Here is a 27,957-nt window from a genome sequence, read left to right as displayed (position 1 = left end):
TGGCAAGGAACCAAGGCCTCCTGCCAACAGCTAGGATCAGTACTCCAGCTGTTCAAGTGAGCTTTTTGGAAAGTGGATCCTTCCGTCCCAGTCAATCCTATGACTGCAGCCCTGGTGGACGTCTGGACTGCAACGTCATGAGAGATCCTAAGCCAGAATTATTGTGAAAATTCCCTCCTAAATTCCTTACCCACAGAATCTCTGAGGTCATAAATGTTTATCATTGTGTCAAGCCACTAAATTTTGAGGTTACGCACCAATAGATAACTAATATAGAAAGTGACACTGGGATCTTCAGAGAACACGAAGGCACCTCTAGGCAGGTGTGGCCTGCCTTCCTGTGGTGAACCACAGGAGCTTTCCCTTCCGCCCACAAACCTCATCCTTCTTCCCGTTTTCATTCACAGCAGCCCAGGGGGAGACTGAGAAGCATTTTCTCTTGCCATTCTGCCCCATAGTTGTATTAAGAGTCATTAAACTTCTTCAAGACTCTGCTCTCTAGCACCGTCTCCACCCTCGTTCCACCCCACCTCCACAAGAGAAATCATCCCTCATCACACACTCCCCTGAGGACCTCATGGCGCCTCAGGGCACCACCAAAACCATTACCTGCTTGGACTTGAGAGGTCCCCAGGTCTCCCACATTGGAAAGTTATTGCCAACATCCCACCTACATTTTCCTCACCATCCTTGAGCCTCTCATCTGAGAAGAATCTCTGCATTACAGTTTTTATGGCAGATGCAATATTCTCTTTTTTTTTAACGTTTTATTTATTTATTCATGAGAGACAGAGAGAGAGAGAGGCAGAGACACAGGCAGAGGGAGAAGCAGGCTCCACGCAGGGAGCCTGACGTGGGACTCAATCCCGGGTCTCCAGGATCACGCCTGGGCCAAAGGCAAGTGCTAAACCACTGAGCCACCCAGGGATCTCCAATTTTCTCCTTTTAAAGGAAATTTTAGTAAAATATTTTCTTCATAAAAGTTATATAAGTTCATTTTAGAAAAATTGTAAAATACATACAACAATCCCTGTGAAGAAGGGTGTCCATGAGTGTGTCCTCAAAGCAAATCCATAATAAATTCATTTAAAAGAAATGAGGTGCTGAAGTAACTTATTTTGTCATAGCCAAAGCTTTGAAATCAATGTAGTTCAACCTGGAGACTTTGTGTATTTAAAGCATATTAAAAAAAAAAAAGCATATTCCCACAAACAACAACTTAAACCTTCTGGAAAGAATATGGACACAGATAAAAGGGAGAGAAAGTGTTCCTCACAGTCTTCTTTCTGACTGACCTGTCTGATTGGACTTTTGCCCACTGCCTTGAACATGTGATCTTGGTGGACACCCCTGGACACCTCATTGCCCCTCACAGTGAGAACTATCGCCCCTTTCGTCATACAAGCGCCAGAGCTCTGCTCAGACCCTCTGAGGCCACAGCCCACTGTATGTAGTTTACAGGGGCTGCCATAACAGAATCCTACAAACTGGGTGGCCTAAAACCCAGAGATGTATTCTCTCACATTTCTGGAAAGCAGAAGTCCCAAATCAAGGTGTTGGCAAGGATGGGTTCCTTCTTTGGGGCTCTCGGGAGAGTCTGTTCCATGCCTCTTTCCTAGTCTCTGGTGGCTGCCAGCAATCCTCGGTGTTCCTTGGCTTGTAGATGCATTCCTCCAATTTCTGTGAGTATCTTCTCATGGCATTCTCTCTCTCTGTCTCTGTGTCTTCTCATGGCCTTCTTACAAGGACACCAGTCATTAGATTTGAGGCCTGCCCTAATCTAGTATGACCTTGTTTCCCTGAATTCCATCTGCGAAGAAACTGCTGGGAAATAAGGTCTCATCCCGAGGTTCTGGGTGGATATGAATTTGGGGGGATATTATTCAATCCCATGCACGAAGGTTCAAACATCACACATTTTAACCATCAGCAAGGATAGCACTTGGGTTATCACCAGTGGATTAGAAATCCCTACATCATGGGAAATAAAGGCAAAGAAAGAGATCAAGAAAAGAAAAGCTTTAAATTCAGTCTCTGCTGAAACATTAAATAAATTTTATGGCACTCCCAGGAGAGCATGGATGAAATTGTTGCTGTCTTGCTGCTTGGAGAAATCAGAGGAAGAGTTCTTTGCAGGAGGAAACATTCTAAGACATGCGTAATGAAAGCAAATCTCCTGGAAGCATAAGGGCTAGATCACAGCTAATTTAGGCAAGAAAAAAGTGCAATGAATATTACGCAACCTATAAAATTGTCTTTAGGAAGAGTTCTTCAGGACACGGAGAAAGGCTTATGCTCTAAGGCTAACAAAAAACCCCAGCATTCAAAATTGCATTGGCAGCATGAGCTCAACTATGCAATAAAGAGGAGACATTTCCAGAGAATAAGGCTGGTGCCAACTGTGAGGTGGAGACATGGACACAGAGGGCGATTGCCTTTTATTTCACACAATTCTGCACTGTCTGAATTCCTTTCCCCAGTGATCATGTACTTTAAAAAAAATAGACTTTTAATTTGAAAACAGGGTTAGATCTACACACAATCTGCAAGAGTAACGCAGACAGTTCCATGTATCCTGTATCTGGTTCCCCTATTCGCTAACATCTTACATTCGCCATAAATAATGAACCAATACTAATGCATGATTATTATCTAATATCATTCTTTAACGGGATTTTAAAAGTTGTTTCAGCATATCCCCTTTCTGTTCCAGGATCCCATCCAGGAGACTAGATTACATTTAGTGATCACATCTTAGGCTCCTCTAGACTATAACATTTTGTCAGACTCGTTTTTGATGATCTCGACCGTTTGTGGAGTTTGGGTCAGATATTTCACAGAGCGTCCCTCGGTTTGGGTTTGTCTGATGTTTTTTTCGTGAGACTGAGGTTTTAAGTTTGTGGGAACAAGACACACAGAACAAGACACACAGAAGTTAAGTGCCATTCTCAGTGTGTCACATCAAAAGATAAATTACTTTGTTAATGAAACAGACCATAAAATATATTTTCCATGAGGATCACACTAGAAAAAGAACAGTGCTGGACTCTAGAGTGTGGATTATGAGGGTTTTCTTAATAGTTTTCTTTATGGTCTTCTATAAAAAGTACAAAATACATTTTATAATTAGAAAAAGAATTAACAAAAAATCTGGCCGCAAATAGCCTGGAAGGTCCGCAGTGGCTGTGGGGACAGGGGAGGGAGGGAAGGGGCCGGGCCTTGTCTGGCAGGGGAACAGAGAGTGTCAGCGTGATGGGGAACACACCAGGGCCTGGCTGCGTGCTGGGAGCAGTCAAGATTACTAATGGCAGGACAGAAAGTAACAGCAACAAAAGGAAGGCGAGGGCCAGGCTAGGAAGACAGCACTAATGAGAACATTGAGATGCATTCCAGGCGAAAGGGTAACCCAAAAAATGTAAGCAAGCCTGGAGCTGAGATTAGTTATAGCCAAATAAGTCATGCAGGATTCAGAGGGTGCAGGCGGCCGGTGGAAGCTCGGCACCTCCGCGTCTCTGAATCCGGCAACGTAATGCTTTGTATAAATACTGACTTTTTAGGGAAGACAGAGAGGAGCCTCTCTCTCTTTTCCACGGCAGGGATTAAGAAAAGTTTATTGATTTTTAAACAGGCTGTTTCTAATCAGGGCTTATTTTAGATCTAATAAAGCTGTTATTATTTTTTTTAATTAGGTGCGGAGAGGGGAATTCAATGTCAATCTGCATAAAGTATTCTAAATTGCTTTGGAAGATGTTACAGTGAAACTAAGATTGTAGATCGCATGTAAATCCCAGGGCGCTGGTCCCATAGGGATATTGTACTAGAACCCTTATGTTGCCCCAGCTCTTGGTTCAGCGTTAAAATAGCTGGGCTGGGGCGCCTGGGTGGCTCAGTGAGTTAAGCATCTGACTCCAGCTCAGGTCATGATCCTGGGGTCCTGGAATAGAGCCTGAGTTGGGCTCCCTGCTCAGTGGGGAGTCTGTTTCTCCCTCTCCCTTTGCTCCTCCCCCTGCTCTCTCACTCAAATAAATTAAAAAAAAATTTTTTTTAATGTCTGGGCTGGGGTGCCCGGCTGGCTCAATCAGTGGAGCATGTGAACTCTTGTGAGTTAGAGCTCCACCTTGGGTGTAAAGATCGCTTAAAAATAAAATCTTTTTGGGGCACCTGGGTGGCTCAGTTGGTTAAGCATCTGCCTTCAGCTCAGGTCATGATCACAGGGTCCTGGGATTGAGCCCTGAGCTGAACAGGGAGCCTGCTTCTCCCTTTCCCTCTGCCCCTTTCCCCTCATCCCTGCTTGTGCTCTCTCTCCCTTAAATAAATAGATAAATCTTAAAAAAAAAAAAAATCTTTTTGAAAAAATAAAATAGGGCAGCCCTGGTGGCTCAGCGGGTTTAGCGCCACCTTCAGTCCAGGGTGTGATCCTGGGGATCCAGGATCGAGTCCCATAGCCGGCTCCCTGCATGGAGCCTGCTTCTCCTTCTACCTGTGTCTCTGCATCTCTCTCTCTCTGTGTCTCTATAAATAAATAAATAAAATGTTTTTAAAAAAAAGAAAAAAGAAAATAAAAATAAATAAATGAAATGGCTGGGCAGATGGGTTGGTGTCCATATAATGGGGTATATGACCATAACTTTCATGGAAAGCAATCTTTCAGTTATGATTGGCAAACTTCTATTCATGTTTCAGGACCCAAATCAAGGGTTCTGTGAAGTCTTCTCAAGTTCTCTCAGGTATAACAGGGACTTTGTCCTCTGTTTCCACTATGCACTGTTTGTTGGTAGTAGTTTTCATCATTGCATTGATCATGTTGCACCACCTCATTAGTTTCTGTCCTGGTCCCCCAGTAGACCGTGAAGCATAGAGACTAGAGACAGTAATATATTCTCATTCTGTAGTCCTTTCTCCTCCAAAGTAGCTCAGTTACTAAAATATAGTAGGCACTTAGATCCACTTTTTACCCCTGAGTCACAGACCAGCTATATACCTCTGTAGGTCTGGTTTGCGTAGTTCCACCTTCATACGTGCATGTAGCTGATTCTTGATTTGCTAAATTTGTAAGGGTTTGTTGAGCATGTCCTATGGGCTTACTTTCTGCCCTAGGATATCTAAGGGTTATAAAAGAATGATGTAATCTTGCTGCTGTGTAGCCCTTAGACTTTAAAGAGTTCAATAGACTAAAATATTGCAAAGAGAACAATAGAAGGATGTGTAATTATAGAAAAGTAATTCTAAGTGGCCCAGTGCATGATAAAGGTAGCTCCTGGTATGGAAGTGAAGAAGAGAAGAGTTGGCATTATTAGGACGGACTTTGGCCAAGGCACAGAAGATGGAGACAGTTGACCAGATGGAAGAAATGAGGAAGTGTGCTTCAGATTTGCAGAACAACTGCCCAGGTGGGGCTGAGCTCCAAAGAGAGCAGACGGTAAGGAGACCAGCCTGGAATTTCCCATTAGATTTTGGAGCTGTTGGGGTGAGCGTGTTCCTGACTCACCAAGAAGCTGGGCACTGAAGCCAGAAGCTGGGAATGAACCAAGTTAAGCTGAGTGAGGGATGGAGCATCAGCGTGCAAGCTGAGGATGGTCTCAGAAGCAGGATCTGGATACACAGAGGGGATGGACTCAGGATCATGCGCATTGAGGGGATCTGCCTCACAGGTATCAGAGGCCCAGGAAGCCATGGAATTCTGTGGATTGATGTGTCCCTGCTACACTGACCTTCCTTCCTGCTCCTTTCTCTGAGAAAGAGTTCTGTTCACTAAAATGCTTAAAGGCCCCACGCCACTCCTGACAACTAGGAAGGGGCAGTAGGAGAGGAAAGGAGAAATAATTCTGAACGGAGGGAATCAGGGCAGCAGTGTGGCCCTCCGAGAAGACTTTGATGAGAACTGTTAGCATTAGCACTGTGCCTTTCGGCGAGTTGCCTGACCTCCCTGAAACTTAATCTCATTTGTAAGACCCGGATGCCCATCTGTATCTTACAGTTGTTCTTAGGACATAAAGCATAGGAGGCACTTTTGGCTGCAAGAAATCACGACTCCCTGGGATCACCTCAAGTGTGTGGAGGGTGGTGGGCAGACACAGCTGGGACTCTCAGAGCACCTGGAAGTGAGCCTGGGACCAAGAGCGGCTCTGGAGGAAGGGGCACCTCTGCCCATTCAAGAGAGGTTCAGTGGCCGCCTCTCTGCTGTTTATTCACCCCATCTGTCTTGAACACCAACTGTGTGCCAGTGTGGGTGCTGGGGATGCAGCCTTTCCACACCTCGCTTGGTCTCTGCCCTTGAACGTACCCAGTTCTCTATCTGTGGATAAACCAGTATTTTTTATATGCAAGTGACTGAAACCCAACTCAAAGTAGCTGAAGGAAAGGTAGGCTTTAGTGGGTCATAGTGTAAACAAATCCCAGAGAGGCAGGGGTGCAAAGGGAGGAGAGGGGGAGGTAAGGGAAGAATGAGCTGGTCTCAGGGTCACCTGATCAAGTTCACCAGAGAGTAGGCTGAGATTTAAAAATGGCTGCAAATATCCTCCAAAGAGATAGTGCTTTAGGCCGGAGTAGTGGGAGGGACACTCACAGGAATCAAGATACCTTTTTTTTTCTATCTTTCTTTTTTTTAAAGATTTATTTATTTATTTGAGAGAGAGAGTTGGGGCAGAGGGAGAGGGAGAGAATCCCAAGCAGGCTCCATGCCCAGTGCAGAGCCCACTCAACATGGGACTTGATCTCAGAACCCTGAGATCATGACCTGAGCTGAAATCAAGAGTTGGATGCTTAACCGACTGAGCCACCCAGACACCCCTCATTTTTTTAATATCCCTTTTCTTTTCCAGTTTAATTGAGGTATGTCTGCTTAAAAATTGTACATATTTAGGTCATATAACATGATTTTTTAAGCGTGTACAATGTGATGATCTAATACACCATACGTATGCATTATGAAAGGATTATCGCAATCACTGAACACATCCATCATTCACATAGTTACCGCTTTTGTGTGAGTGATGAGAACACTGAAGATTTACTTTCTTGGCAGATTTCAAGTATTTAGTACAGTATTATTAACTATAATCACCATGCTGTACAGTAGATTCTCAGACTTACTCATCTTACAACTGAAGGTTCATTAACCTAACCAACATCTCCCCATTTCCTCCACCCCTAGCCCCTGGCAACTCTATTCTGTCCTCTGGTTCTAGAAGTTTGACTTTGCCAGATTCCACATATAAGTGAGGGCATATAGTATTTGTACTTCTGTGATTGGCTTGTTTCACCTGGCATAATGTTCTCCTGGTTCATCCATGTTGTTGCAAATGATAAGATTTCCTTCTTTTCATAGCCGAATAATATTCCATTGTATATATGCCACATTTTCTTTATCCATTTATCCTTTGAAGATGATTCCTTTCTCTACTCCCAGATCTGCCACTGATTAATTACGTGATAGCGTTTATAACATTGTTAGGGCTTCATCTGTTAAATGGGCATAACGATCACCTCGCTTTCTAGCATACAAATGCCATATAAGTGCTGGGTGATATTATTCTAAAAATATCTGCAAATTAGCAGGATGTGCCCCTCAGCATACTAAATACCTCTGTACAAAGACTCACATGGGAAGAAAAACACTGATCAATATTGACACCTGATAATTTAACCTATTTGAATTCAGGATCATAGCTGGGACCACTGACTTCACTGACCCCTGGCCCTCAATGCAGGTTCCTGAGCCAGTGCTCAGGCAGCAAGTCATTAAAGAGTTTAGCAGTTCCTCCATTCCTGTGGGGTTTAGGGATTCTGCACCCCCAGATGACCCTGGGTTCCCATCTTGGTCCCACCTGTGCTTGGTAGCCAACCCCATGGGATGGAGGAAGAGGGTGTCCAAAGCCTCAGAAGAAGCCCAGAGATCCATCACCAGAGGACAGGGCTTCTGAGTGGTTCTTGTTAATACAACTGCTCAGGAACCAGAATTCTGGACAGGGGTCTAAGATCCACACTCAGGATCATCAGATGGCCAGATTTCTGGGCTGTTTCCTCCTCTCCAGGTGGGAACCTGCTACCACCTAGAACCTATATGAGGGCTGGGAGCTGACCCTCTGTCAGTGGCCCAAAACATCCTCCCTCTCCTATTTCACATGGTGGGCTGAGCCTAGACCCTCTTCTCCTCATCTGCTATTTTGCCAGAAAAAAAGTCCTGCCTAGGGGCAGCCCTGGTGGCTCAGCGGTTTAGCGCCGCCTGCAGCCCAGGGTGTGATCCTGGAGACCCAGGATTGAGTCCCACGTCAGGCTCCCTGCATGGAGCCTGCTTCTCCCTCTGCCTGTGTCTCTGCCTCTCTCTCTGTCTCTCTCATGAATAAATAAATAAAATCTTAAAAAAAAAAAAAAAGTCCTGCCTAGGCATTGGCCTTGGGTTTTAACAAGTTGCTTTACATATTTGTTTTTTGTCTATACTTATATTCAGATGTGATTTCTCCCATCATACCTCTCCAAACTGCCAGACCCACTAGTATTTTAATAGTGTTCTCTAATTTAGAATCCCTGCTCTCATTTCAAATTTACTGAGGATCCACATAACAATAAAAACAATAAAGCAGACCATATCCGTAGGGCACCTCGCTGGCCCAGTCGGTAGAACATAGGAGTCTTGGAGCAGTGTGAAGAAGAGGTGAGAGCAACCTCCAGACCGCCAAAGCCTGCACACCGCTGTGTCCCCGCATCCAGCACCTACATCCCACTGCCAATGCCACCAAGCTCAAAAGAAAGGCTGAAGGGGAGGCTAAAAGAGATAAAGCCAAGGTGAAGGAAGAGCCACAGAGAAGATCCGCAAAGTTATCTGCTAAACCTGCTCCTCCATAGCCAGAGCCCACACCTAAAAAAAGACCGCTGCAAAGAAGGGAGAGAAGGTACCCGAAGGGAAATCAGGAAAAGTTGATGCTGACAAGGATGGAAATAACTGTAGAAAATGGAGATGCCCAAACACACCAGGCACAGAAAGGTGAAGCCGCTGGACATGCCACATGAAGCGTGCATCTTTGTAGTGACTGTACAGTTTAAAATACTGCTTTTTATCAAGTTCGATTATACATGAAAAAGGAACATATGAGTCTTGATCTTCTTGTTGTAAGTTCAAGCCTTGCATTAGGTGTAGAGATTACTTAAAAATAAACTCTTAAAAAAAAAAAAAAGACCACTTCCCGTGTGCCCAGCACCGACCTAAGTGCTTGACACCCTTCCTTGAGGCCCATGATCTCTCCCTCTTGACAGGTGAGGACACTGAGATGCAAGAGGTTAATCCAGGATGGGCAGCTGGTGCATGACAGAACTGGGATTCTGACTACAATGGCCTGATCCCAATGCCTGTGTTCATGACTCTGATGTGACAGGTGAGTGGCCCACAGATGTAAGCAGATGTGTGGAGCGAGCAGAATCACAGCCGAGTTCCCACTGTGTCATTTATTTTTGAAGGTTTTATTAAATTTCCTAGTTACATGTGAGTTTTTTCCTCTAGAAACCAAAGGGCCATTCCATTCCATCTTCCCCTTTACCATCCATACTTGACAAAGTTCTGCTAGGAACCATGGGAAATATAGAGCATAAGTAGACACAGCTCTTGCCTTCAAAGGGTTTTAATACAGAAGATGGATGGGGGATGAAGTCAGTGCTGAATGAGGCTTTAAGCACGTTTCTTGGCTGTTTCCTCTTGTTGCCAGAAGTAGCCCAGCTCAGGTTATTCTGCTCAGTAGCTCAAATTCTGGAAAGGCCTCGAATTCAACAGCTGATGGCTAGGTTTTAGGAGTACACGGTCTTTGTGTGTTTTAAGGGGCAAGGATAAGACTTGAGAGTAGGGTGATGCTGTTCCTCTCAATCACCGTGAAACATTGCAATCTGCCCCTGCCCAGGGATAAGTTCTCTTTAAAACTCCTCCACGGAGGAGACTAAATTTTAGCTCTGGTCACCAGAGAAGCCATTCCACATCCCAGTCCCTCTGACCTGCCTCAGAGCTGTTGTTAGGCCCAGTGTAGTAAACCTCTATTGAGGACCCACTGTGAACTAGAGAGGATGTGAGGGAAGGCGGGGGGGGGGGGGTGCGGTGAGGGTGGTGTTGAAGGTCCAAAGGGCATGGTGTCTGACTTGGAAGGATTTGTCACTGAAATGGGACAGTTTGTGTATTTTTTAAAGATTTTATTTACCAAAAAAAAAAAAAAAAGATTTTATTTACTCATTCATGAGAGACACACAGAGAGAGGCAGAGACATAGGCAGAGGGAGAAGCAGGCTCCTTCCGGGGAGCTTGATGCAGGACTCAATCCCAGGACCCTGGAATCATGACCTGAGCCAAAGGCAGACACTCAACCTCTGAGCCACCCAGGTGCCCCAGAAGGACAGATTTGTCAGTAAAAGCTGCTCAGTGCAGTGGCAGAGGTCCAGAGAAGACCCTGTGAGAGCTCAGAGAGGGGGTTTAAACCGGTTTTGGAGTGTGGTATTAGTAATGTGTGTGTGTATATGTATGTGCATGTACATGTCTCTCTCTGTTTCTATGTTATGCATCTATGCGTGTCTGTGCATGTCTGAGTGTGTCTGTGTGTGTATCTTCCTTGAAGACAAGATACCTGACCTAAATCTTGGAAGGAGATTCCAAACCATGAGAAGTCATGAGCAAGTGCACAGAGGTAACAGGTGACATGCAAAGACCCATAAACTGGGCTGTGAGGTGGGGAGGTCAGGAGACAAGGCCTGTCAAGCTTAAGCTTAATGGACCTACACAACTTAAGATACCTATGAGGGGTTAAGTTATGCTGTTAGGGAGCCAGGGGTCCTAACTCTGAGAGGTTTTACACCACCATTTCTTTTTTTTTTTTTTATGATTTTATTTTTAAGTAATCTCCACATCCAGTGTGGGCTTGAACTCACAACCCCAAGATAAGAGTCCCATGCTCTAAGGACAGAGCCAGCCAGGCACCCCACAATATTTCTTTTTCCTTCTAATGGAAACATGTTTTCCTCGGCCCTCTCCCATGACCCCTCTCCTGCTGGCTCGGTTGTCCAGGTGAAGACCCTGTATCCACTCAGTGGGGGGTTCCTGTTATCTCAGGAACAGACTTCCACTATGACAGTTTCTTTATAAAAGCTTATTTTTTGCTTCTAGAAGTCATTTCAATAAATAGCTGTCAGATTAGACTCTCATTTAAACAGTATCTGTGGTGGGAAGAGGAGTAATTAAAATGTAATGAGATGGTTAGCAAATGGATCTGGGACTTTTTAGCTTTCTTATTCTAGGGAAATCAGAACCAAAAGGCATTTTTAAGCACCTGATCTGCCAAAGCATCGCACTAGGGAGAGGGGCCGGTATGTGGATGAGCAAGAGAACAGCCTGTCCTGTCCTCCACGACATAGGTCCACGCTCCCAGGGGAGCAGAGGGGAGAGCAGCTGACTGTGTCCAAGGAAGTGGAGGGTGCTTGTGTCTGAACTGAATTTCTAATTAATTGGATGTTTGACAGGCAAAGACAAGGGCATTTGGAGCTGAAGAGACAGCGGAGGAGACAGTGTGACCAGTGTGTCCTGGGAGGAAATGGTGCTGGGGCCGAGGAGAAGTCAGGGCTGGCTGAAGGCCTGTGTCCTTGTGGAGCAGTAAGGGGAGGCAGCTGGTAAGGTGGCCCGAGGGCTGACCCCAAAGGCCGTGGGGCACCAGGCTCTGGAGCCGGGCTGTACCTAAAAGCAACCAGAAGTCATTGAATGTGTGCAGACCTGATGCATTTCATGTTTTAGGAAGGCAATTGGATGGACGAGAGAGAGGAAATGGTGAGAATCAATCTGGAAGCTGTTAGAGGAATAGATGATGAAGCCTGCTTTAGGCAGAGGGATGCACGGAAAGGGACACGTCAAGAGATATTTAGGATGCAGACCTGCGCTGAGCTGGGTCCTGATGGTACGGGAAGGAGTAAAGTATGGTTAGAAAGCTTGCTGGTTTGGGAAAATAGGTGCCTACCACACACCGTGCCAGGATACCTGAGGAGAGCGAATGCTTTTATAAACTGCCTTCTGGTATCATCTCAAGTGAATCTAAGAATGGAATCACCTAAATATGTGGCAGAAGGCAAAAGGAAGAGCTAAAGGAGGGCATGCTGAGAGGTTTGTTCTTTGGGCCCAGATGGAATCTGCCAGTTTTTCTAAGGTCTGCAATTGTACTGTTGGTGCCAACCACTGTCTGCTGTATAAAGTGGGACTCACTCCAGACTCCCACATGAGACATTTCTGGGAGACCCGTTGGATGAGAGCACATGACGAATGCAATGCTGGAAGGACATCGACGGGGAACTCTCTAGAAAGTCGCTGGAGCTCAGATATGAGGAGACACACCGGCTGGAAATCCAGGCTGCAAATAATTAGCACACCAGAGCCAGCTGGAGCTAGCAGAGGGGAGGGGGGGCACAGGTGAAATCACCCAAGGAGGGCCCAGGACAGGAACCCAAGGAGCTTCAGCATTCAGCATTCAAGGAGCAGCTGAGGAGGGGTGGCAGTGGAAATGAGATGCGAAGAGGACAAGGCGAGAGGGGACAACTTCACAGTGGGAGTAAGGGGATTGGGCAGCAGGTGCTGTGTGGGCCTAAGTGATGCTGGGCACATTGCAAGTCAGGCCATTCCCTCTGGACTGTTGTGCCTGCCCATGTGCTAACTTCTCTCAATCCAGACCCGGCGCTTGGCCCACGACTCATGGCTGCAAGGGAGGCCGCTGCCTTGACCTTTTGGGGCTCAGGCTGCTGGGATCAGCGGTAAAGTCTCATGACTTCCCTTCACTCATCTGTGGGATAAGAGCTTTTGGGCCACTGGGCCAACGCCATTCTTTCTTGTTTTGCACTGAGAAAAACCATCAGTGTAGATACCGTGCAAAGATATTTTTGGAGCATGGCTTTGATCATGCGGTAGCAACATTCCAGAAGAAAAAAGCTTCTTAAGAATCTGCTGCTTGTTGGCTGAGAGATTGGGTGTCGTGCTGATTGATGAAGGTCCCAATGCTCAGCAGTTCGGGGGAGAAAGCAGGCCTTCGCTATCAGAGGAACCGCATTGCATGTTCTCATCGTGGCAAGCCAGCTGCTATCTTCATGGTTAAGCAGCTCTAATGGCTACCATGTGTCAGCTGGAAATTGTACTTAACCAAAGGGATAAACAGCACTGCATCACAGAGCCACGAAGCTTCTGTGCCTATCTGCACATCATGAGCGAATCACGTCTGTTAGAATCCTATACTTTGTGTCAACAGACTTTTTATTACATGTATGACGTTCTATAGTCAGCTCTGAAGATTTTTAATGTGGGAATGTGATGGAATAGGATTGGAGAACTTAACGATGATGTAAAGGTTCTACAAGTCAAACTGTTCTACTTTTCATAATCATGCTGCAACAAGACATATATTAGTATTAATATGTGCATAGTTATTTCTTTGGTTAAACAAAGATCCCAACGGACAGGAGGTTGATTTTAGAAGTTTTTAACCACGAATGAAGCAAGATAGGGTAATTATTAGACTGAGATAAATCCAAGAAAATTCTATTCCTTTTGATGGATTGGGACCAAATGCAGGTTTTTCAAGAAAAGGTAAAAAGGCATTTAACCCACAGTTTTTCCTTTTAGAAAATTAGTATTTTTTTATTTGATTAATGATGGGAATTGGTCATGTCCATATTCTGGCCTTTCCTCTTGTCAATTCAGAAAATAGAATATATTCCATCTGCTGTTGCTCCCCTCACCCCACATCTTAATCTCATTAAGGCAGAGTTGCGGGATCCCTGGGTGGCTCGGTGGTTTAGTGCCTGCGTTCAGCCTTCAGCCAGGGACGTGATCCTGGGGTCCTGGGATCGAGTCCCACGTCGGGCTCCCTGCATGGAGCCTGCTTCTCCCTCTGCCTGTGTCTCTGCCCGCCCCCCTCTCTCTCTCTGTGTGTCTCTCAAGAATAAATAACTCTTTAAGAAAAAAAGGCAGAGTTGCTAAATAGTAATAGTTTATGATAGTTTTCAATGAGAATTGGATAATTATAGATATTGAGGAACATCCAACACTCATGATCAAAGAAGGAGGCTATGTACATGAGGAAATCTGTGAGGTCTCATTTTGACAATTTTATTTTGACAACTTATTCCCCTTGTCAAATTTTTTTTTTTTTTCTGGCCTGAACTTGAACCATTAAGGTCATTTTTATTCTGGATAGGTTTGGTTCTCATTCATTTATTTACTAGTGCCTAAGATCTGCAATTGTACTACTGGTACCCACCATCATCTGCCTTAGACGTGGGACTCACTCCAGACCCTCCGACCTGTGCCATTTCTGGGAGACTTTCAGGGACTGCACTGGGCCATGGGCTATACAAGTGGGTTCTTGAGGGCAGGGATCTCAGATCCCCAAGAGGGATAATAGGAGAATCCTGTCTGGCTAGATTCTCCAATCTCTCTGACCAGCACTAGAAATATGTTTTAAGAGTCTTCTAGTTGAAATCGTCTATTACATGCGACATGAACAATGTCATTTACTCTTTTTCTTATTTGTCATGGCTCCCAAGAATCATGGAGATGTTTTTCAGACCAAAATATTGGGGACCTTATTGCCTCAAACTTTCCAGTGAGAGATGAAGGAACTAAACATATGGCAAAAGAACATTGCTAGTTTAATCATTCCTTTTTATTTCCTAAAAGACAAGACTCAAATGATTCTGAGTTAGAGTAAGCGCCCACACAGTCCAGTAGAGCTTGGTGCTGGAATGTTCTAGAAGATTCTGATCCTGTGGTGTCTCATTACGAAAGCCTGAAAAATTAACATAGCTTCAAATTCATGAGGTGAAATAACATGGGCATATGAGGAATGTAATACTATGAAATATAACATTAACCATGTATCAGCCCTATCAGTCTATCAGAAATACACAACAAAGCAAGTGGTCCTGAGAATCTGAAGAAGGCCACTCAAAGTGGCTAAATGGCTTTGTTATTAAAAGAGCCCTGATCTGGTAAGGCTCTGAGGTAAAACCCCTAAATCCTGACTTGGATGTTCTTGTGTTTTAATGTTTGTTCTGCTGAGGTACTATTTTTCACCCAGCGTGGGTAAGAGTGAGTGGGAAGGACCTTAAAGCAATGGATGGATTTTTAATTCTTATTTTCTACCTATACTGCCTGGAAAATGTTTCCATTGTTTCCGTTATGTCAAGTAGCACAAAATAAAACCAAGCAGTCTTGTGTATTTACACTGGGGCCTTAGTTATGCAAAAATGTGGATAGGTGAAGCATTAGTAAAAAATGTAGTAAAATGGTACCAGTTATGTTGGGGTTGTAAATGTGTCCTTTTGCTTTTCTTTTTTCTAAATATCAGTACTAAATAAAACATGTACTAAATATTTATAATGAAACTGAAATCTGGAAAAAAATCCTATTCTTATTTTGCAATTAGTACCACACATTCTTGTCTTGTCTGAAAAATCCCATCAAATGTAATTAATAGTCTTCTACCTTGGGGTAATGTCATCTGGGAAGCTTTTCAAGTTTTGAAAAGGAATGCCTGGGTGGCTCAGTGTGAGTATCTGCCTTTGGCTTGGGTGGTGATCCTAGGGTCCTGGGATCGAGTCCTGAGTCAGGTTCCCTGCAGGGAGGAATCTCCCTCTGCCTATGTCTCTGTCTCTCATGAATAAATAAATAAAAACTTTAAAAAATAATAATAGTTTTTAGGGACTGTGAAGTCTGCATGGGGAGCTGATGCACAGCCAAGGTTGAGGACCATGACAAATAGGACTCTAGACTAGATCACTGAAGCTGAAGGGAGTGTCTGCAGCCACTCACTATTATGAATAGTGGGTAACAGAGTGTGAGCCTCCTGGGTGGATCCCTTTGAACAAGATTCCCTACTGAGGTTTCCATGTCACTATTAGCTTAATGGGACCTGGAAAATAGTCAAAGTTAATTCTTTTTTAAATTATTTATTTGAGAGAGAGACAGGAGGAGGAAGAGATAGCATGAGCAGGTGGGGAGAGGGAGAAGCTTCCCGCTGAGCCGGGAGCCCAACATTGGCTTGACCCCAGGACCCAGGGATCATGACCTGAGCTGAAGGCAGATGCTTAGCTGACTGAGCCACCCAGGTGACCCTCAAAGTTAATTCTTTTTTTTTTTTTTTTAAATTTATTTATGATAGTCACACATACAGAGAGAGAGGCAGAGACACAGCCAGAGGGAGAAGCAGGCTCCATGCACCGGGAGCCCGACGTGGGATTCGATCCCGGGTCTCCAGGATCGCAGCCTGGGCCAAAGGCAGGCGCCAAACTGCTGCGCCACCCAGGGATCCCCTCAAAGTTAATTCTTAACGCAATTTTCATTTAAATTCATTTTTTTAAAAAAGCACAGATCTCCTAGCACTCAGAAATGGGAGAGGATTTGTGAAACAAACTATATATGGGACACTACAGGTTGGAATTCACCTCCTCAGATGATTGGTACTAACTAACAGATCAATCACGACAACTTTTTTTCCTTTTTAAACATTTATTTGAGAGAGCAAAAGCAGGGGGAGCAGCAAAAGGAGAGGGAGAAGCAGGCTTCCTGCTGAGCAGGAAGCTTGATGCGGGGCTGGATCCCAGGATCCCGGGACCATGACCGGAGCCCAAGGCTTAACCAACTGAGCCACCCAGGTGCCCCAACCATGGTAGGTTTTAAGCTAAAAATTCAGGAAGACGTCTGTCTTTTTAGCTAAATGTGTGTGTGTGTGTGGGGGGGGTGGATGGGTAGATGGTAGTGTGGCAGCTGTAGTGATGGTGACTGTAATCTGAAACTATAATATGGGAAGTGACACAAACTCCTCAAGGCTTGGACTGCAATAAAAATAAGAGATGTAAATCAACATAATGGAGATTCTGATCTAAAGGCAAGATCATTGTGTATGTAAAAATGTAAAGTCTTCTCAGTTATCTCCATAGGAAAAGAGAATATTTTCAGATTCTAGAGACTATTATAAATGAAAATTTCTTGAAATCCAGGCATACATTTTCAACTGAGTGGAACAGGAGACACTGATGGGGTGTCTCTCAGCCTCTGCTCCCCTTTCCAGGAGTTGCCCATGGTCAGACCCAACGGCTGCCATCACACTTGCCTTCTTGGCTCTGGATGATAATGGGACTTGGCATCAGGTCAAGCAAAGTCTCCATCCTGGGAGTTCTGAATTGGGACTGTGAGATGCTAGGTTGTTATTCCTGCAGGTCATGTAAACCAGGGAGTGAGGGCAACCACAGTGGGTCACGATGCACATGTAAGCAGTGACTGGTTTGCTGAGACCAATGGAGCGGACGATGGAAGAGGGAACTCAAGGGAGGGAAGCTGACTGCTGGCTTCTTGGTCCTGTCCTCTGTGGGTCTCAGCTCTGCTTGATGAACTTGGATTCCATTAGCCATCTCGAGAGCCTTCCATAAATGCCTTTTTGCTTAAACTAGTTTGAAGTGATGGTTTTGCCTTGTGACCCAAAATGCCTTGACTAGAAAAAATGGTAACCAAAATAAAATGTGTAACCTAACCAATAATTAACACTGAGAAAGGAATGTAAATGGAAGCAACATTAAGAATTTATTAGTCATTTCTCTCTGCTGAAAATTTTAGTGCAGTCATTCTTACCTTTTTGGGGGTGGTAGCAGTTAGAATTCCTTAAGAAGCTGATGATGGAAGCTATAGAGCTTCTCTTTAGTGAATCCCTCCCCCCTGTTTTTGCATATAATCCATGTATCACATGATAAGTACCTAGGTAACTGATGTTTTGATTTGAACCGTAATAAATGTACACAGATACCAGTCATTCTCATTCTATCATTTAGGTTATAATCTTCTTTCTAAAGGAGGAAACCAGTTTTCTCTATAAATTTTAGTTCCTTTACCTTGATGGCTCAATCAGAATTATTCAATTAAGTTATTATCATCTGTTAAATCATGGGATCTATATGGTATCAAAATACCTTTTTATAATATTAAAATACTTTTTGAATGCAAATCATGGTCTGTGCCCCAAACATGAATGTCTTATTAAGGTGGATTAAGGGTACTTCACATTGAAATCGAATGTCCTCTTCTGTAGGCTAGGCTTTTCTTCCCTCTATCGAACTTGAACTTATTGAAGGGCCCCAGCAGTTACAAGTCAGTCTGTATCTGAATCCAGTCTCTACTACTTGTCAGATAAGCTTGGGCAAGTTCTCTAATCCTTTGAGACTACATTTTCTCATTGGCAAATGAGGTCAACAGTGGTACCTAATCATAAGGTTTTTGTGAAGTTTTAGTAAGATAATCCATTTAAAGCACTTGGCAAAATGCCTAGCACAAGACAATAAATATTACTTTATTATCTAGATGAATAGACATAGAAATTCAGTCACAATATACTGTGAACTTGCTTCTCTTGAAAAGCCTTTTCTCCTGACTTGTCCTGCCGACTTATACTGATAGAGAAAGGGCTAGGATTGAGTCAGGGTCAGGTCCATTCAGGGCTTTCCTCCTCTGTGAAACTCCCTCCCTCTTCTAGACAGAACGAGGGACCTCTTCAGGCTTCCCTGGGTATTCCTCCACATTGAGTTGGAATCAACTGTGTAGATAGGCTCCGTCTCCAGACTCTGAGACAGGAACTGTTTGATTCTCCTCCTCTGTATCCCATAAGACAATTTGTTGAATAAATACATGCATGAAGAAGCACAGAGCCAGTAGCACAGGGGATTCCTGCCCTTTCCCTCTCATTAATCAGATCCTGAGGGAGAGCATGGAAGAGGTTACAGAAGTGAAGAGGTTGGTATGAGAATAAGAAGGATCCCTACAAACTTAGGGAAAGACTGATTGTTTAGTAGCCATGGTAACAAGGAGCCACCCGAACTGGTTTTAAGTCTTTTCAATCTATCCGTGATAACTAGCTGAAGTGAACATGCTTTTGCAAACCAACTGGTGTTGGCTCTTGGATACGAAGATCAGTCAATAAATTAGAATGGATCTGTGCCAGTAAAAAGCATCCAAGCACCAGCCAATTGATAGGTCTTGCATGAGCAACCACACTTCCACAGATGTCAACCCACTCTCACTAAGTTCACCAGTCCATGAATTCCACACTTCTCAAAAACCCTACATGAGATTAGCCGTCTGCTCTGTTCTTGGAGACTATGCCTGACAAGCACAGTTTTCCCTTACTAGAGCCAATAATAAATTCAGTTTTGCCCTTTTACTTCAGAATATTGGGAAATTGTCTCATCATTTTCCCAATCCTGATACAGAAAATTTTTGTATTTAGATAAATTTCATGTAACGTAATTCACCATCTTAAACATTTTATTGTATAATTTAGTGATTTTTAGTATATTCACAATGCTATGCAATCGTCATCCCTATTCAATTACTGAATATACCCTTTTATCCTCAAAGGAAACTCTGTACTTCCCATTGACCTTCTCTTCATCACTTGCCAACCACTAGTCTACTTTTTGTCTCTGTATGCTTGTCTATTCTTGACACATCAGATGAATGAAATCATACATCATGTGGCCTTTTGGGTCTGGCTTCTTTAACTTCAGCATATTTCATGATTCATCCATGTTGGAGGATGGATCCATGCTTCATTCCTTTTTATGGCCAAATAATATTCTACTGTATGGACATAATACATATTTTTAGCCATTCTTCTGTAAATAGATACTTGGGTTGTTTCTACCTTTTGGCTATTGTGAATAATGCTGCTATGAACACTGGTGTACTTTGGTGTACAGCTATCTGTTTGTGAGTACCTGTTTTCAATTGGTTGACAATTTTTTTTTTTTTAGGACTCTGACTATATATCACCTTAGGGGTGCCCTGCCTGGCTAGGTCAGAGAAACATGTGATTCCTGATTTTGGGATTGTGAGTTTGAGCCCCACACTGGGTGTGGAGATTACTTTAAAATAAAATCTGAAAAATAAATAAATGAACCACCCTACTGTCTTCTAGCTTCCATGATTTATTTTTAAAAAAATTTTTATTAATTAAAAAAATTTCAGTTTTCTATTTAGCTTTCTAACTGTGCTTGTGCCTTCAACACTTTCGCAGTGATTTTCTGCTCCTCAATTGGGAAAGCACACTTGATCCTGTCACAAACACAACACACATGGAACCACTGCAGGCCCTGCTGACATGTTTTCTTTCTTATAGACAACTTCATAAGAACTATAGGTCTCATAGCATGAACTCCTCAAATCACCATGTGTGGATTCTGTGCTTTCCCGACCTTCTCAGTATAAAGTTAAATGATCCTACTACCAGGGGTTTCAGACAGCCTAGTATTGTTAGAAGCTGTATTATATATAGGACAGCCTATGACAGTGTGTCAAATGCTGAGCTATTCTGAATGTCTATGGATGTCATCCCCATAAAAAGAAAAAGCTGTATGATTCCTGATAAGAAATCAGCCATTAACTTCATTGAGGATCCATCTTATGTGATGAGGTGCTTGTCAGAACAGGCAAATCCAGACACAGAGAGTAGATTAGTGGTTGCCAGGGTTAGGAAGAAGAAGGAATGAAAAATAACTGCACACAGGTATGGGTGTTTTTTTTTTTTTTGAGTGATGAAAACATTAGAAAAGAAATTAGTAATGATGATTGCATAGGCCTGTGAATGTATTAAAATCCCCCCAATTAAAAAAAAATCCCCCAAATTGTACATTTTTAAAAGGATAAATTATGTCTTGAGCTGCTATAGAAAATCTAAATTGGATATCTCAAAGGCATCTCAAAATCATTGTGTCCAACAACATATTTTCGTTCTTTAATATCAAACCTTGTCTTCTTTCTGTGCTCTCTAGAGCTCAGTGAGTGGACCACCATGCATCTACTTCCACAACAGAAACCCTAGGTCATGCTTGCCACCTTGCTACTCCCTTCCCTCAATATTTAGTCCATCCCTGAATCCTATCAATTTCACCTCCTAAATGTCTCTTTAATTTTTCCATTTGTCCCTATCTGGAAGATTCAATCCCAAAGCCACCATCTCTCATTAACAATGCTTCTTATCTGGCCTCCTTATGTATGCACTCCTGCCCCTCTTCAATTTGCCATCCCTGCAGCAGCTGGCAGGGCTGGAATGCTCAACAGATAGACCAGGTGCATACTAATTACATCAGCAAAGCAGACCACTTAACAAATCGAGGCAAAATTTCTTGGAAAATTTTGGTATTTTTTAGAATATAAAATTTCTGTAAGTAACAGAACACCCACACTTGCTGAGATAGTGGGAATGTATTTTCTCACCTAACAAGTCCAGAGTTAGGTAGGCTCTAAGGTTAAGCTCAGCCATGTCTTGAAGCACCTACACTTTTTTCCATACTGCCATTCTACTGCCTCCCCGATGGTGGTAAGATGGCTGCGAAGCAGCAAATTGGCAGCATGTTCCTCTGTTTGCATCCAGTGACAGAAGAAAAAATCCCTCAAGGATAGGTTCTTCCTTTAGCTTGTATCAGGCAAATTTAAGTTATAGGCACACATGTGGACCAGGAAAAGGCCAAATACTCATTGGTATGGACTGATTATGGTCTACTTGTGGATTGGATGGGCAGTGGAATAAAATTTGATAATCTGCAGAGGAGGAAGACAAGGACGGATGCTTGCCCTTGATGCAATAATATGGCCCTTCTTTTAGGCAAGACTTGAAATATAGGGAAGGGGCCCTAATATACTGCAGAAAGAGGAAGCTAACTTTAGCTAAATCTGATTTACAGCATGAGTTTTCCCCCTTTGTTTCAATATTCAATATTCAATTATTTCAATATTCAAAACTCAAATGCATTTTCTGTCATCTGGCACAGACAAAATTCAGTAATTTATCTGTAATTCAGTAAAGACCTTTCCAATTTTTCTTATTGCACTATGATAAAGTTAAAATTTAAAGATTATCATATGGATTCAAAGGTGGATCATTCTTTTTCCAGTTATAAAATATATTGAGCACAACGACAGAGGTTCACTAACCACGGGGTAAATACGAGTCAAACACTTCCCTTTTGGGCTCTATGCATTTAAGCAATATATATCACACATTTACAATTGTGCCAGCCAGCTTTAAGTAAAAAGAAAACATATTTTAGGAACAGTTATAGGATAAGACAAAAGACCTAGAAATCACTCTTTTGGCTAATAGACCTAGATACATAATAGGCAATCAAATTATAAAAATCTGCTGTATTAAGAATCAAGTGCATTTAACCCAGAGATCAGGGGTTCTATGTGTAATCTTTATAAAAATGAGGTGTTATTCATTTGACAGTATACATAAGTCACTAGCAAGCATTGAGATGCGTTATTCCCCTACCTATGTGTGGTTGGCAGCTCCTGGAAATCTATAGTAGAAGCTCTCCTCCCTAAGTAGCCAGGATCTGTAGCTGGTCAGTTAAAAACAAAAGTCAGTTAAAGTGGAGAATCACAAAATTACAATAAATATCTTTAAAATGTTATTTTAAATTAAAAACAAGTCTATTCATTCATCACTCCTTTGATAACAGGCCTTTTCTTGTGGCATCTGGGTGGCTCAGAGGTTGAGTGTCTGCCTTTGGCTCAGGTCGTGATCCCAGGATCCTGGGATCGAGTCCTACATCAGGCTCCTTGCAGGGAGGCTGCTTCTCCCTCTGCCTAGATCTCTGCCTCTCTTTGTGTCTCTCATGAATAAATAAATAAAATCTTTTAAAAATAAAATAAATAAATAAAAGGCTTTTCCTTGGAGTGGAGTCTACAGAAGGGGGCTGTACATAAGACATGCATTAATGCAAGCAAGTAGCACTACCAATTTTAGTTTCAATTGAAGACTCAAGGCACCTGTGGAAAAAAACTGAGGGCAGAATTCCGCTGGATTTGGACAACCTTTTTTTCCCCCTAAACTTACATGTTTTTCCCATACCTAATTCCACAGCATTTTTTCTTAAGACCCGATAAAGACCTATCTTTAGAGATAGGTGCTGATATCAGATAGCTCTTTATCAGGTCTTCCCAAAAATTTGGCTTATTTTCACAGAGATCACAACTCTCTTCACGCTCCTATTTGTTTGCTTTGGGTAATATTGAATTAACTTATGTAATTACTCAGTATAACTTGCATAAACAAGTTTGGGAACAAATGACTGACTTTTGGAATGCATACAACTCATACTTACTAGTTGTAAAAATTGCATGGGTCTTCAGCATTAGGAATGTTTTTCACACAGAACAGGCACTGGTTCAAAGGTCTAAACCAAAGGAAAGTTGAGTTGGTTTTAGAAACAGAAAAATCTAAATTCAGAAACAGCATTGAAATTTATATGAACTTATGAAACTCCTTTGAGAAGAATGCTAAGGAGTAAGATTTGAGCAGACCTTTCTTTACAAAGCTTCCAGTAGGGCCAGCAATGCTTCTCTGTGGAAGGGCATGATGCCTGAGCCTCCCATTGGATGTATTTACTATCACTGGGTCTACTCTTGATGAATGCTCTAAAATATTAGAATATATCTCTCTTTGAAGAAGGCAGGAAAGGAGCTCTTCCCAGTTCATGTTTAAGGAAATATTAAAGTCTAGCTTTTGGCTTTCAGCTTGGAGGAGGCCAAGGTGTAACCGGCTTCAGTTATCTAGAAATCTAGCCAGGTTCACCCAACACCAGGCACCCACTTCCAACCATGCTGCCTACATTCGGCCCCAACAAGATCAAAGTTGTATACCTGAGGTGCACCAGTGGGGAAGTTGATGCCACATCTGCCCTGGGGTGAAGATCAGCTCCCTGGGTCTTCTCCAAAAAAGGTTGGTGATGACATTACCAAGACAACAGGTGATTAGTAAGGGTCCGAGGATTCTAGTGAAACTAACATTCAGAACAGACAGGCCCAGATTGAAGTGGTACCATCTGCCTCTGCCCTGATTATCAAAGCCCTCAAAGGACCACCAAGAGACAGAAACTGAAGCAGAAAAACATTATGGACAGAGGAAATGTCACTTTTGATGGGATTGTCAATACTGCCCGACAGATGCAACATCAATCTTGAGCCAGAGAACTCTCTGGAGCCATTAAAGAGATCCATCCTGGGGACTGGCCAGTCTATGGGCTGCAATGTTGATGACCACCACCCTCATGATATCACAGATACAATAGTGGTGCAGTGGATTCCCCAGCTAGTTAAGAACTACAAAGGAAAATATTTCAATAATCATTGACAACCAAAAAAAAAAAAAAAAAAAAAAAAAAAAAAAAAACCAACAACCCAGCATTGAAGTCTAAAGTACCCTTAATATGGGTCACATTACTAAGGATAATAAAATTCTCCAAGGGAACCAATTTGCTAATCACTAGGGGAAAATCTATCCCGTTTCCTGGTGCCCTCTTGTGATAAAACAGCAGGTCTACAGTGGGGTTCATAAAGCTTTGAGATTCAAGTATCTGAAAGAGATACTCGTTTACCTTCATTACCTTCATACCTACCTTCATTCAGTTGGACTGCACACTAGGAATTAGCTACCAAAATGATAAAAGTGATGGTGTTTGAAGGTGGGCCATAAGATTAGAAATATTTCCTCCCCACCCCCTAAATTACCTAAAATGAAATTACACTAATTTTATAAGTAAAAACAACAAAAACTACCACAGTTTACCACCACAGTTAGTTTAATAAGCAGAACCACCTTAAAGCTTTGGACAAAATGACCAATAGCCTTAACATGAAGACTTTTAGTACTTGTACTTTTTGCTTTTTGATTTTAAATTTATTTTTTTTAAGATTTTACTTATTTACTCATGAGAGACAGAGAGAGGCAAAGACATGGGCAGAGGAAGAAGCAGGCTCTCTGCTGAGCAGGGAGACAGATGTGGGACTCAATCCCAGAACCCTGGGATCATGACCTGAGCCAAAGGCAGATGCTCAACTGCTGAGCCACCCAGGGGCCCCTCTTTTATATATATATATATATATATATATATATATAATTATATATGTATATATATATAATTATATATATATAATTTTTTTTTTTTTAAGTAATCTCTCCACTGGGGACACCTGGATGGCTCAGCAGTTGAGAGCCTGCCTTCGGCTCAGAGTGTGATCCTGGAGTCCCAGGATGGAGTCCCACATCAGGCTCCCTGCATGGAGCCTGCTTCTCCCTCTGCCTGTGTCTCTCTCTGCCTCTCTGTGTCTCTCATGAATAAATAAAATCTTAAAAAAAAAATCTCTACACCTAATGTGGGGCTCAAACTCACAACTCAGAGATCAAGAGTCGTACACTCTACCAACTGAACCAGCCAGGCATCCCTCTCTTCTAGTAATTCTTACTGAATTCAGGGGAAGACCAATAATTCTTTTTAAGTTTTCCTATTGTTTTGTCTCACACTGTTTAAGAACTTCAAAAATCACAAAAACTAAGCAAGGCGAATCCTCAGCTGTTTTCCTAGTTAGCATTTAGGACGCCCACTGTATTATGCAATTTCTAAAAGGCAGTACTGAATTGGGTTCCGATCATGAACTGTGGAGTCAAATGCCATTTACTAGCTGGTGACAGTGACCTTGCGACAGTTAGCCTGTCTGTGCCTCAATTTCTACATCTGTAAGAGAGTGATATTACCTATCTGTTAAGATTATTAAATGACTTCGTGTGTAATTAGTTATATGTAAACTGCTTTTAACAGTGCCTGGCCTGTAGTAAGTTCTATACACATTTAATAAACAAATGCAAATTTTAAAAATGTTGATGAGTTTACGAAGTATGTATTAGAATATTTTTTGTGGAGGCACCTGGCTGGCTCAGTTGATAGAGCAGGTGACTCTTGATCTCAGGGTCAAGAGTTTGAGTCCCACATTGGGTGTAGAGATCACTTAAAAAGTTTTTGTATTATTTTCAACACTTTTTTTTTAAAGATTTTATTCATTTATTCATGAGAGACAGAGAGAGAGAGAGAGAGAGAGAGAGAGAGGAAGCAGAGACACAGGCAGAGGTAGAAGCAGGCTCCATGCAGGGAGCCTGATATGGGACTTGATCCCGTGTCTCCAGGATCATGGCCTGGGCCGAAGGCATGCACTAAACTGCTGAGCCACCCAGGGATCCCCTCAACACTCTTATTCAACATTCTTACTCGTATAGGTTTTTATTAATAATTTCCACTAAACCTAGAAAAGTTAAATTTATGCTTAATGAAAAATAAGTATATTTAGGAACAAGTAATCTAAATTTCCAAGATGAAGACCCCTGATGTCACATGCCATGCCCATTAATAGACGTTCTTCCTGAACCCATCTTCCCCAATGTGGAGACCCTTGAGAGATGCTGACCATGCACTAGTAAGGAACCCAGGCATAAATGGATGTGTCTGTGTGGTTTTAGAACATAAACATGAATTCTTAGATGCTCCCTCTTCAAAAGGTGGAGCATAATCCCCTCTTCCTTGAATGTGAGATAAATGTAACTTGCTTCCAAGAAATAAAATGACCTAGGTAGCTCAGTAAGTTAAGTGTCTGCCTTCAGCTCAGGTCATGATCTTGGAGTCCTGGGATTAAGACTGTGTAGAGATTTCTACTCAATAGGGAATCTGCTTCTCCCTCTGCCCCTCCCCCTGGCTTGTGTGCACTCTCTCTCAAATAAATAGATAAATTCTTAAAAAAAAAAAAAAAAAAAGAAAGAAAAGAAAAGAAAAGAAGTGGAAGTGATGATGTGTGACTTCAGAGACAAGGTCATTCCTCGCTTGGATCCGAAGGAAGCTGAGAAGCCAGTTGCCATATCATGAGGATACCAACAGCCCAGTGGAGAGGCTCACACTCTACAGGACTGAGGCCTCTTGCCAACAACCCTATGAGGCAACCATCTTGCAAGTGGACGAACCAGCCCCAGTCAAGTCTTCAGATGACTGCAGGTCTGATTGCTTGAGAAACATCATGAGGCACACTGAGCCAGAATCACCCATTAAGCCACTCCTAGAGCTGGCCTGCAGAAACCATGTAAGATAATATATGTTCACTGTACTAAGCTGCTATATTTTGGGGTAATTCTCTTCACAGCACAGACAACTATTAGTGTGTGTTCATGGGTAAATGAGAGCAGTGTAAAGTACCCTTTCTAGATCAGATACTACCCAACTGGTGAAAATCTATCATTTTGACCCAAGAGCTATCGCCACCTGGCAGTCAGATGTTGTGATAAAATGGTTTCTTTCTTCTCCCTGTCCAGTGGCTGCTTTTATGTCACAAGCATGACAGAGTTAGCATAACTGCTCAGAATGCCTGAGATGAAGTTCGAGTGCAGTCTCAGTGAGATAGAGACTATTAGTAAAAGGTGATAGCCTGGCTATGGAGAAGCCCCAAAGAGTGAAGTTTGCACAATACACTGTGTGGGCTTTGGCTCTTTGTCCTAAAGGGTCAGAAACTGTATTTTATAAGAATGTTAGAACTAAAAAAAAAAAGAAGAATATTAGAACTCATAAACTAAACTGACAGACTTGGGGGCTGAACTATACAAAGTAAATCCATAGGAGACTAATGTCTAAATCAGAAAGCTTCTCTGAATTTGCTATGTATAGAATGGAATTCTGGTCTTTAATCCAGAGTTCCTCCTTTTCCTGAATGATAGCTTGGAGGTCATATTAGCAAATCAGAAGGTGGTTCAGTTAAGCTTGCAATGAGAGTGCAAAGTGGCAAGTCCCAAGCCACAGCAAGTCTTAATAAACTGATACTACCTGAAGAGAAGACTGCTGGTCACTAAACTACTCACATGTCATGGATTCAGTACCTCTCTTCCATGGGTAACAGTGTAGGTGCACCATTATATATTGTTTCTCCAAACTCTTGGCAAACTGTTTCTGTTCACAATTTCTTTCCTCAAATGAGTTAGTACCACAGTGTACCTAGGAAACATTGGGGCTCAACTCACCACATGCTGACTTAATTAGTTTAAAATCTCTGGAGGTATCTTATTACCATGTCCTTGGAGGTGCCTCACTGTTGTCTTCACAC

At 42.7% G+C, this 27,957-nt stretch overlaps 1 protein-coding gene and 2 pseudogenes across 2 annotated transcripts in view; all 3 read left to right on the top strand.

Annotated features, from left to right (window-relative positions):
- Window positions 1-27,957, top strand: part of MBOAT4 (membrane bound O-acyltransferase domain containing 4) — a 198,109-nt gene that overhangs the window by 132,959 nt on the left and 37,193 nt on the right. The gene's annotated exons all lie outside the window — the stretch shown is intronic.
- On the top strand, window positions 5,324-9,009 carry LOC121488689 (annotated as a pseudogene).
- LOC121488961 lies at window positions 9,257-24,144 on the top strand (annotated as a pseudogene).

The sequence above is a fragment of the Vulpes lagopus genome, chromosome 4 (genome assembly GCF_018345385.1).
Source record: "Vulpes lagopus strain Blue_001 chromosome 4, ASM1834538v1, whole genome shotgun sequence".
NCBI classification, from domain to species: Eukaryota; Metazoa; Chordata; class Mammalia; order Carnivora; family Canidae; genus Vulpes; species Vulpes lagopus.
This window is presented reverse-complemented; position numbering and strand designations above follow the sequence as displayed.